At 45.7% G+C, this 12,429-nt stretch overlaps 1 long non-coding RNA gene across 1 annotated transcript; it reads left to right on the forward strand.

Annotated features, from left to right (window-relative positions):
* The first annotated feature begins 672 nt into the window (after positions 1 to 672).
* On the forward strand, positions 673 to 10,059 carry LOC117801601. The gene is made up of 2 exons (XR_004624333.1): positions 673 to 1,305; positions 9,708 to 10,059. It is a non-coding gene; the product is annotated as an uncharacterized LOC117801601 (long non-coding RNA).
* The last annotated feature ends 2,370 nt before the right edge of the window (positions 10,060 to 12,429 follow it).

Consider the following 12,429-nt stretch of genomic DNA (forward strand, 5'->3'; position numbering starts at 1 on the left):
AGAACCAGATGGAGTCTCTTGCCATGTTACTGAACAGGAAGCATCAGGTGATGGAGGTGGGCTTCCAGGCCAAAAGGATGGCCAAAGCATCCTGGGATTTTCAACGTCTTCCTGAGGCCTGGCGAATGGCTGCCAGTAAACATTTGCCAGTGATTCCAGGGTGGCAGTAAAAGTGCCATCAAAGGGGGGAAAGCCCAGTGTTCCAGTAACTTATTTTTGAAACTAGAGGCTTTGTTTATAATATCTCCTTGATACTAGCTCTGGGTTATGAAACAATCAGCTGCAGTATTAATCAATGGCATCAAACAGACATGAGCAACTTAGTAATTGATGGATAACTATTTGATTCAGGCAGTTACTATTTGTTTCAGTACCCTTTTTTGCAAGAGAAAAGGCTGCGGTTGTGGATGGTTTTGTTATTACCAAATTTAAAAAAAAACCCTATTAGAAAAAATAAATTCTACATTTGCAGAAAATAAGAAAAGGGTGGCCCTACTCGTGTGGTGGAAAGGAAACACACAGCACCCTGGAAATTTGGGCTTTGGGGGATCAGAAAAGAAAGCGAAACCCTGCTTAGGTCACTGACTGTTTTCTTCTGCCCCTTTCACTCTGACCCCTCCTTCTTGTCAGGGAAGGGGAGATTCAACTCCCTGGAGCCCCCGCCAAATATGTCAAGCTGCTGTTACTCAGAAATAAGGAAAGATTTTTGACACGGAGACTGTCCACGTCTTGACTGCCTGCAGGAATACCATCTTCGAGGTCATTCCATTTTTTAAGCCATTCTTAACGATTATTTTGTCTCTGCATTTTCTGGGGCCGGCTCAGTGGAAGATGTGTGGCCCTGATCCTGCGAAACCAATCTGGGATAATCAGGTATTTCTTCTCCACGTCTTTGCTGTGCTCTGGCTCCCCCCAGCACCTCCCTCACCTTGCAAACCTGGCAGGCTCTGGACATTTTGCATGCTGAAGAAAATCACTGTTTTGCCTCCAGCAAGGAACATAAATGTTGCAACACTGACTCCTCCTCTAATGAAGAAAGGGGGAACAAGTGCACCGAGTTGAGCTGCTTCTCACGGAGCCACCGGGCTGGGGACGGTGGCTCCCAGGCTGGGATCCTGCGCCTCGCGTCTTCTGGGCTTCCCCCACCCCGCCCCCGCCCCCTCCTTTTTCCGTCTTATTGGATCCTCTCCCTGTCTCTGGATTTTACCGGCTGTTCGAGAAAGGGCTTTACACACAATGGATCTCCACGTCCTTTTGCAAGAAGTGCTCACGGACTGATATGGCAGACTTTGCTCCCAGGCAAAAGTGAGTAACCACCGCCGGGCTGAGCCTGCGGCGGACGCGAGGGCTGCGGGTTCGAGGCCCGGGAGCAAGAGGGCAGCGCGCGTTGGGCGCAGGGGGCTGCGGGTTCGAGGCCCGGGTACGGCGAGGGCTACGGCTCCAGGAAAGCACCAGAACCCAGCCGTAGGCGACAGAGGCGCTGCCTGGCTGCGGCCGCAGGTGCGAAAGCCGGGGCTGTGACCGCAGTCAGCCGTGCTGTCCCCTCGGAGAGAAACTAAAAGTGCCCCCTCCCCCTTACAACAGCACACCTTGGTCTTTTTTAAAGGCGCCTTCGGATGCGCCCTGGAGAGGGAGTTTCGGCGTGACCGTGGGATTCTCGCAATGTAAATTATTTACGTCAAACTGAAAAAGAAAAAATAGCGGGAAGGGGCTCGGGCATGTGAGGTGATGGACGCGGGCTCGCGCGGACTCCCGCCGGCGGCGCACCCTCCCGGGCAGCCGGTGGGGAAAGTTCAGTGTCACCCGCGCCCGCCCGAAAGGCGGGGCTCCCCCGCGAGGGCAGTGGGCGCCGGGGCAGGTCCGAGGCTCCCGCCAGAGCCGTAGCCCCGAGCGGGGGCGGGAGGGAGGCCTTCCAGCCCCGGAGGCAGCAGCGGGCAGAGCCCGCCCGCGGAGAGCGGCGGACTCGGGAGGCGGACGGCACACTCGGGTCACTGGGGAGCGGGGCGCCGTGCGGGGGACAGCAGGGCGGGAGTGCCGGCTCTGGCAGCAGGAAAATATCCTTGCAGTGACCTCTACCTGTATCCTGGGGAAACAGCCCGCGTCGCCCTCATAAGCAATTCAGGGTTTTCTGTGACTGCACTTGAAAACGGTTGCAAAATAGTACTATTAATCTGAAGAGATGCGTTTGTTTTCATTCATCAAGTTGGCTGGTAAAGATCCCCCCCCCCACAGTCTAATGCTTCTTGGTCAGCTCCCCCACCTAGTCCCATGCTTCTTGGTCAGTGGAGTGCTGCTATCCCTAGAGGTGCCTCTGGCTGTGCAAACTCTGGCAAGGCAATCATCCTCTCTGGGCCTCGGTTTTCTTTGCAACATTTAAGGAAATTAATCATTCCATATATGTATCATTAAACATTGTATATGTATATACATAGTATATTTTATATATAATATATATACATTTACCATATATATATTTATATATGGCATAAATGTGCTGAATAGTGTAAGGAAGAAGCAGATGAAAACTTTAATTTTAGTGGTTCTTAAAAATTTGGAATCGTGGGTGCTTTTGAGAATTAGCTAAGAGTCTTCTCCCAAGGGGGAAAATGTTCTTACCTAATGTACGTAAAGTTTTGCAAGCAATCCCTCAAGGTTTGTGGACACTCCCTGAAGACCCTGCCTGAACCCCAGGTAAACATTCCTCTTCTTCCTTTTGAGGAACTTTTGTATCAAGACCACCCCCCTAAACCTCTGCTGGCAGCTGGGCTGGCTAGGAAAGTAATCTACAGCCCTCCCGTGGGGGTCTGGAGTCAGCCATGCTGCTGAAGGAGCAAGCACTCCTGTCATGAGTAAGCTCCTGGGATACCATTTCCCAAAGGCTTCACCAGTCTCTGCCTCCGGGGGAACCTTCCTCACAAACTCTTTTCATGACTTTCCAAAGGTGAGGTCCTCACCCCTGGAGTTTTCAGTCCTATACACAGCACTCGAAGGCCACCTGTAGAAAGTCACAGTCTCAAAGACAGCTCTTTAGGTCACCCAGCTGGATGTCAGACAGTGATGCCGAAGCTTTTTTTTCGAAACAAAGTGCTGTTTGCTGCCCTGTGCATAGTAAGAGTAGTAATGATGCTCTTTTGGACCTATGCACTTTTCTTTTAAAGTACTAAGGACTCCTATTGGGGCACCTGGGTGACTCAGTTGGTTAAGCATCTGACTTGATTGTGTCAGGCTCCACGCCCAGCATGGATTCTCTCCCTTTCCCTCTCCCCCCGCAAAAAAGAAAAAATAACAAATAATAAATAAAATAAAGTACTAGGGACTCCTGTCTTATGGGACCTGAGGCTTCCATTGGCAATGCCAGCAGGGTACAGCAGAGGACACATGGAGCTCTGGAACCCAACAGACTGGGCTTCAAGTCTCAGCTCCCACACTTGGACAAGTCACCGAACTACTCCAAGCCTCACTTTCCCTGTTTGTAAAATGGGGAGCAATACTGCCTTTCTTGCACAGTTGTTAGGAAAATGAGAAATGGAGGGGCGCCTGGGTGGCTCAGTCGTTAAGTGTCTGCCTCCGGTTCAGGGCATGATCCCAGCGTTCTGGGATCAAGCCCCACGTCAGGCTCCTCCACTGGGACCCTGCTTCTTCCTCTCCCGCTCCCCCTGCCTTTGTTCCCTTTCTCGCTGGCTGTCTCTCTCTATCAAATAAATAAATAAAATCTTTAAAAAAAAAAAAAGGAAAATGAGAAATGGAAATGGCTGGTTTCTAGTCTGTAGTAAACTGGTATTATTAATATTAATGTGAGGTTATAAGTAAGTGTTAAATAGTTTCATGCTTTTTTTTAGAGCAGTTTACTCTTCCACAGGGCTTGTGTCAGCAAAAGAATGAGTAAAGTCAATTCTGGTCTAATTAGTCTCAAAGATGAGGGGTGGGTTCGAAATACAGAGTTGGCTTTACTGCTTCCCCTTTATCAAGCGGAGCAGTGTGTGTTGCCAGCAAATAAAATGTGCCCAGACTGACAAGGATTCTCGACCCTTCCTCCCTATTCTCTTTTGGCCCATAATCTCGAACATGGACTCGCTAGCTCTCTGCTTGTAGTGACAAATACCCCTGCGTGGACACCAGCGAGGTCTCATGGCTTCATCCATCTCCAGAAACCCTAGAAACTGTCTCTGTAAAGAGAATTGTCCCCACTGTCATCGTTCAAAGTGAGGCACAGATATAGCCAATTGAGCTTATCCCATCTCTCTGTATCTCTCCACTTCTCTCTGTGTCTCTCTTTGGTACTGGCCCCTCAGTTTCAAGAAGCTGGATGACTTTGAGATGTGGGAAAGAGATATCAGAATCCTAAAAGGAAATTGGATACCTTCAAAGTAGCCATTCCAAAGATGGGTCAGTTTTCTGGCAAGGCATTCTTGCATGCAAAGACGACAGTCCTGGTACCTCCTTTTCACTGAGCCTTCGAGATGGACTAAGCACTTTGCTATGTGACCTCAGTTAATTCTCATAGCAACACTGCAGGGTATGAATTATCATTTAAAGCTTTACAGATAAATTGAGACTTTAAAAAATTTACATAACTTGGCCAGTCTGCAGAGCTGCTGAAAGGCAGAACCAGGATCCCAGCCCAGGTCTGTCTGACTTTGACGCTCACTTTTTTCACACTGCCTGGTGCCACCAAGCTCCCTGGCATCAGGGGGTTGCCTCATGCCCATTGGGTCCCAACCCAGTTCTTCTTCTTCAGAGCATTTAGAGCAGGAATAAGCAAGTCTTCTAGATGATTTAAGTGGTGTGAACATACACGTTGCATGCAATACCTTTTAACAGGCAGCGACAATGAAATGGCCTGTGAAGAATGATCTTCTCAATGCTTTCCAGATCCAGCTGGCCACGGCAGGCAAGGCTGGCTCTGAGCCACTCACTTCCTGCGACTCTTTTAGGTTCAAAAGAGCTCTGAATGTTCACTCTCCACAGCCTTGAGAATCAGGACACCATTTACAGTTACCTCCCTGTGTGAAGCATTTATTCATTCGTTTATTCATTTAACAAACCCTTGCGGAGCTCTGTGTAAGGTAGAGCTCTATGCTAGAGAGAGGGACAGATAGGAGGCAGGTGAGCAAATGCAGAAATAAGATCATTTCAGATACTGAGAAATGCTATGAAGAAAGTGAAGAGCGGCTGGGGGCTCAAGAGTAACAGGGCTTGGAGGCAACTTGAAATACGGCAGCCAAGATTTCCACAAAGAGGTCACTCTTGAACTTAAACCTGCATAAAAAGAGGGAGCCAGCCTGAAGAAGGCCTGGGGACACACTGCCTTCGCAGAAAAACCTCCAGGGAAAGAGCTGGGAGCGGAATAAATGGACCAGTAGAGCCTCAAATATAATGAGATGGCACCTTGGAAATCAATTCGAGTTTTATGGAGGGGAAGTTCTTGACTGACTGCCTGTCATACTCTTTCTTCTCAGCTGTGCTGTGGACTTACCTCCTATCTTATTTAAGCTCCCCAACCACCTGGTGAGTTCGCTATTTTTGTCTTGATTTGATAGTGGAGGAAACCAAGATTCACAGAAGGGAAGCAGCTAGCGTGAGGTCACAGAGCTGGTCTTCGAATCCCGTAGTCTGTTTTGCTCCAAAGCCGAAAACTTTTTGCTAACATAGCATGTGGCCCTTGAAATAATCTCTCCCAGAAGATAGCAAGGAGCTAACAGAAGGAAAGTGTCAAAAGTATATCAGGTGACTAAATGCTGACAGGCAATTTGTATCTCGTGCCCCAAATTCCAGTGAGCGTGTCTAAACTTGCTCCGTGCAGCACACCAGCTCTAGCCACGTGTGAGGACTGGGTACTTGAAATGTGATTAATCCAAACTGAGATGTGCTGTAAGTGTAAAAATATATGCTAGACTTCAAAGACCTAGAGCCAAAAACAAAAACAAAAAAACCCACCTCATTAATTTTTATACTGATCATATGTTAAAATGGTAATATTTTGGATGCATTGGTTTAGATGAAATATACTATTAAAATTAATTTCATCTGTTTCCTTTTAATTTTTTTTAAGAGTTTATTTACTTATTTGAGAGAGAGCAGGAAGGGAGGGGGCAGAGGGAGAAGCAGACTCCCCGCTGAGCAGGGACCCTGATATGGGACTCAATCCCAGGACCCTGGAATCAGACCCGAGCTGAAGGCAGATGCTTAACCAACTGAGCCACCCAGGTGCCCCTCCTTTTAATTTTTTTTTAAAGATTTTTTATTTATTTATTCGACAGAGATAGAGACAGCCAGCTAGAGAAGGAACACAAGCAGGGGGAGTGGGAGAGGAAGAAGCAGGCTCATAGCAGAGGAGCCTGATATGGGGCTCGATCCCGTAATGCCAGGATCACGCCCTGAGCCGAAGGCAGATGCTTAACCGCTGTGCCACCCCGGCGCCCCCCCTCCTTTTAATTTTTTAATGCAATTAATAGGAAAGCTCAAATTGCATGTATGACTTGCATCATAATGCATTTAACAAAACTGGTATAGACTAATGGGTGACAAATATATGATAGGATACTTTTCTCCCTTCTTCCTAACATAATTTCATCTTTATTCTTGGCTTAGACTTCTCAAGTCTTACCCATCAGGCAAATCTCAAGAAGCTTTCCAACATCCTAAGACCAAAGCGTCATTTTGAATCTAAAATTAGATTTACCTTAAAGTCACTTCCCAGGACAATGTCTCTGTCATTCTGGCACTTCATAAAATCAGATTAGGAGACAGCTAGGCCTTCATGTTTGTGTGCAAAGCCCATCAAATAAGACATCTCATTGGGATGATGTTTCTTCCTCTCTTCCTTTCACTTAAAACAGCCTGAACAATATGGAGTCTCAGTTTCCAGAAGGACTGCTCCAAGAATATCACAGAGGGCCATTTTGATTTCTTTTGTCCGCTAGCTAAAGTGGCCCTTGAATATCACATCACCAAAGTAAAGATATGATTTGTTCCTATAATATCGTGTATTCCAAAGGGAAAGCAATCCGATTCTGAAGTTGTTACAGGAAGCCTCTGACCTGGGATATTGGAGGCCTGGATTCTGCTTCGTCTACTGGTTTGTGTATAACCCTCACCCTGCTTCCCCCAGCAATCCTGCAGCAAGTTCAGAGCTGATGAGATAATGCCACATAAAATGCTCATGAAGAAACATGCTATACAAATGTTGGCTGGGTGTCACTGATGACCTGAGGACTATAGACATTCATCCATGGGAAAGAGTTTCCTTTCTGTAGCTTGAGCAAAACACTATAGGAGATGTTCTGGGACGCCTAGGTGGCTCCGTTTGTTAGGCGTCTGCCTTCGGCTCAGATCATGATCCCAGGGTCCTGGGATCGAGTCCCGTGTCAGGCTCCTTGCTTAGCCGGGAGCCTGCTTCTCCCTCTGCCTACTGCTTCCCCTGTTGTGCTCTCTCTCTCTCTGACAAATAAATAAATAAGATCTTTAAAAAAAAAAAGATGTTGTTTTAGATATACAAATAGTGTTTGTTCATTTTCACTTGAAATCTTCATCTGAGGGGGAAATGACAGTGAAAAGCTGAGCCCAAGTGAATTTTAGTATATCTACATCAACAGCAACCATATCCTTCAGCATCTTTTAAGTCAAGAAGTCTGTGCCAGACTCCAGAAGGAAAATAACAGAACAAAACCGAGGTCTTTGCTCTGGAGGAACGTATTATCTTGTTGAGAAGATGGGCATAAACATAAAAACACCAGGAGCAATGTCAGATAATATTCTCCAAGTGTTAGGTGAATGAAACAGAGTTTGGAGATTCCAGAGGGCAGTGTGCCTGAGAAAGACAAGGTACAAGATGGATATCAAAGGGTGCAAAATGAGGCTAAGGACAAATGGAGATGGGGAGAGAGGGCATTTCCAGTAAGGAAACATGCACGTGGTCCCACAACAATAGGAATGTGCTGAGAGGGTTTGGTGTTGTGAAAAGGAATGATTGGCATCCTCACCAGGGAAACTTTTACAACATATTGATCCCTCAATCCCACCCCAAGGGTTTTCATTTAATCAGTTTAGGAGTAGGGACGGGGTATCGGTATTATTGTTGTTGTTGTTGTTTTTAATTCTCCAGAATATTCTAAAATGAATATTGTGAGTCAGAGTTGAAAATCACTGAGCAAAAAACACAAGGTTTTTAGATCATAATCATGGGAAGGAAAATTTAAAGGGTAATATTTGAAAGGGGATTAAATGGACAATCAAGAATTGTGGTCTTTATAGAAATTTGATATGCATGTATATTTCTTTTTTTTTTTTTTTTCTTTTTAAGTAGGCTCCACACCTAACATGGAGCCCATCACAGGGCTTGAACTCATGACCCGGAGATCAAGACCTGAGCTGAGATCAAGAGTTGGATGCTTAACCAACTGAGCCACCTAGACACCCCTATACATGTATATTCCTATGTAGTCTTTTTAATTCATAGATAATTGTTGGTCACAGTGACCCTGTCCACTTGGGTATGGCTAAAAGTTGTAACTAACTGCCTGTTTCCTTACTCTGTGTGTGCTTGCAGTGTCCTGTAGTCAGTCCTACCTAAGTGTGGGGCAGTTGGTATCTCACAGTTGCTCGTATCCACCAGGCTTGGTGTAATCTTTGGGAAGGGCTTTATTATCATGCCCATTTGTGCCCACAGTAGCTATTTTACAATAATCTGTAAACTTCCCTCACCTCTCCAACTTGACAAATTGGGAAATAAAATTTAATTACTTGCCTTGGGCCTTGAGGCTAACTGGCAACAGAGGTGAAATGAGAATTCTCAGCCACTGCATTCCCCATATCTTATTTGGCTCCCAAAGCGAGTCAGCCCAGTCTCCTGTTGATTTAGAATACTCTGTCCCGGCAATGTTATTTCTTCAATGAATGAATCAGTGTTATAGATCAGTAGGTGAAAAATGACAAGTCGGCCTGAGCTGCAGCGCTATGATGATGAGTGTCAGCAGGGCAGAGGCAGCCACAGCAGTCCCAGGAGGCCCATCCCTATGATCTAGGAGTTCCTATTCAAGTGAAAGTTTGGCCATGCCTTTTACAGCTCCTCCAGCCCTACCTCTGTGAAGCGAAGGCTCCTTAACCCCAGAACTTTGGGGCTATTCTAATTCCTCTCTGAAGCTCCTGTTCACTGAAAAGATGTAGATTTTTGTTACACACCTGAAAAGAAGAGAAGAAAGCCCAGCAATTTTTGCAGCTGCATTTTTAAAGAATTCTTTGTGTGTTTGGGGAACTTCTGGATTTATTGGCAATGGTGAGGCCGGGAGATCTTCATGAAAGGTAGTGGAAGAAAGCTAGAGTCTGGGCACTAGACTCTTTAGAACAAGATCAGTTAATTTTGCACCATCTCCAAATGGGTTATTTCCTCTTTTTCTGTCTCTAAGTCCGTTACCGATTTAAGAACAATTTCCAGGATCTTCTGTTATAGCAAAAAGCAAGTCTCTGAAACCGTAATCCTCAACACCAATTGCTCATGACAGTCATCTCAGGAGCTTTAAGAATACGGATGCCCAGGCCCCACCCACTGACCCACTGAATCAAGATTCTGGGAACAGAGCCTGGGTATCTGTATTTATTTACAATTCTCCTGGTGATTATAATGTGCATCAGTACGAGCTGATCTTACTGCTCAGCTAAGATCAAAATCTTAATTACTTATTTGTATTTCTCCTTTTGTTTTGTTTTAGATCACATGACCCCAGAAAATCATCCAAACCATATTTGTGCTGTCATTCTCCTCTTTGGGAACCATAGCATAATATTAAGTTTTCTACTTATCTAAACCAACTCCAAACTCAGAATGCCCTGCATAGCCTCATGACGAAAATTTCTGGAAGTGCAATTTGGAGATCAGTTTGCCAGAAGCTTGATGAGTATGAGACTGAAAGATAAAGGTTAAGCTTCTCTGCCACCCATGCATTGAATTTCCCAATTGCTATGTTGATGTGTAGCAACACTTGCTTTCCTCTCTCAGCCATTTCAAAGCCAATCAATTCCATTCTTGTTCACACCCTTATTAAAAATGTAATTACAGCAGTATGCTCCAGGGATTGTCATGGGATAGACTTTACAAAGTGAAATGGCTAAGAACTAACTAGGTTGTGCAAAACCCTCTCAGCCCGAGAAGTCATTTGGGATACAAGAGACTACCAGCCCCAGGGTAGGTTAGGTAAGTCATGAATTTTAGTTTGGAAAGAGACAATTACAAGTCACCCAAATGTGGAAGAACGTAGGATACAGAAAATGGTTCTGGAATCAATCTGGGAATAATAATCCAGGGTCTAGTTAAGTCTGAGACTCGGAAGGTTGTATTAATGCCAGAAAGCATTGGGTGGCCTAGTCGGTTAAGCGTCTGCCTTCGGCTCAGGTCATGACCCCAGAGTCCAGGCATCCGGCCCCACATGGGGCTCCCTGCTCAGCGGGGAGTCTGCTTCTCCCTCTGCCCCTCACCCTGCTCGTGCTCTCCTCTCTATGTCTCTCTCAAATAAAAAAATCTTTAAAAAAAAAACAACTAAGTTTTTATACTAGATTTGGAGGGCAAGGGAGAAAGGGAGTGATGTACCATTGTACTTTTCTAGAGTGTTAAGATTGCAGAATTAGAAGACAAGAAATTGTGAAGGGCGTTGCAGAGAGTAGGGTGGACAAAGCCCTCCTGGTAGCCAAGCATCATGGACGTTGGCAGTTTTTATTCACTCAACTTTGATGGAGGGTCCACTACGGCCAGAGGCTGTTATGTGACCTGGAGAGAGAATGATAAAGTTCCTGCTCGAATAAAATTTATGCTCCTGTGACAGGAAACAGATATCCACATTAAGAAATCAGTAAGTAAAATCCAGTAAGTTGGTTAGTGCTTAGATCAAGTGAGGTAAAGGGAATGGCGTCTGATGAGGGCTGCTTTGAACAGGATCACAAGAGGTGTTCTCTCTGACGTGGTGGCATCTGAGCTAACACGCCAGTGTCAAAGCAGTACAGAAATCAGGAAGACAGAAAGCCAGGTAGAAGCCCTGAGGTTGGAACAGGGTTGACAGTTCAGGAAACAAAGGAGACCCGTATGGCTAGATCTCAGCGAGGAAGAGGGAGAGCGTCAGGAAACAGCCCAGAGGGCTGGAGGTCATGGGGTGGAGTTAGGATTTTAAGTGCTTTAAGCAAATCGTTGGGAGGTTTTAAGTAGGGGTGTAATATGTTCTTTTTTTTTTTAGTTCAATTAATTAACATCTAGTGTATTATAAAATACCTTATTACATGTATTATTAACATAGTGTCGTTTCAGAGGTAGAATTTAGTGATTCATCAGTTGCATGTAACACCCAGTGCTCATCACATCAAGTGCCCTCCTTGCAGAATGCAGCGTAAGCTGGAAGCAGAGGGGGAACAGGGCAGGTAGAGTGGGTGAGGGTGGAACCGCTAAGGCGGGAGCATGGAGTAGAAGGAGGGTGGGAGCCAGGTGCGGTGTTGGAGGTGGGGCCAGCGTGCCTTCCAGGTGCATAGGGCCAGCAACAGTGATGGCGGACCTAGTCCTATTTAAGATCATTGCTTCTGCCCCATCCCTACTCAGGTCACCGGTTTTGAGCCAAAATGGAATAAGCTCTAATGCTATTTGGAAACATTAGGGATTTTACCCTAGCTTATTCAAGCAGAAAAAAAAAAAATCAAATTCCTGTCCAGGGAGAAATTTGTTTGCTGCTTTTTACCTCCTAACCCTTAAAATGTCATCCTGTCTCATAAGACTTTTTTGATGGATTTTATTGTTTTTGATTACTATGCTTTCCATAAATGCTGGAAACGTCACATTCACGTTCCTGAGTTTACTTTTTTTCTGAGTATTTGGACACTCTGGCTGCATTTACCGAACCCTTCATGCCATCAGACATTTACACATGGCTTTTTGCCATTGGTCAGTTTCTCCACGTAAATGCTGACATCACAATAGCAAGCATTTAATGAGCACTTACTGTATCCAAGGAATTGTTTTAAGAATTTCACATGTAATCCTCCCAGCCACCCTTTGAGTGAGTACTCTTACTACTATCATTTTATAAATGAAGAAACTGAGGCAAAAAAAAAAAAAGAGGTTAAAGTCATCTGCCCAAGTTCACACACCTGGAAAGTGGCCAAGCCAGGTCTTGCACTGAGGCTCGCTGCACAGCTCCACGTTCTCTTGCTGTGTTGCTTTCCTTCTGTTTCCTTTCCACTCTTTGCTACAAAACTGAAGCTGCTACCTTCAGAATCAGACTTGTTTCTCCTGCAAAAACCCCAGGGTGCCACTAAGAGACACTTTGGCGGGGCAGGGCTTCTGGGAATGGGACTGGAGAGGAAATGCCACAATTCAGAGGCTGGATGATTCAGCCCCTCTCCAGGAGGACACTGCATCTAGGCCACCCGGCCAAGGTGGGAGGAGAACCACCTTCC

Source organism: Ailuropoda melanoleuca, chromosome 3 (assembly GCF_002007445.2).
Source record: "Ailuropoda melanoleuca isolate Jingjing chromosome 3, ASM200744v2, whole genome shotgun sequence".
NCBI lineage: Eukaryota > Metazoa > Chordata > Mammalia > Carnivora > Ursidae > Ailuropoda > Ailuropoda melanoleuca.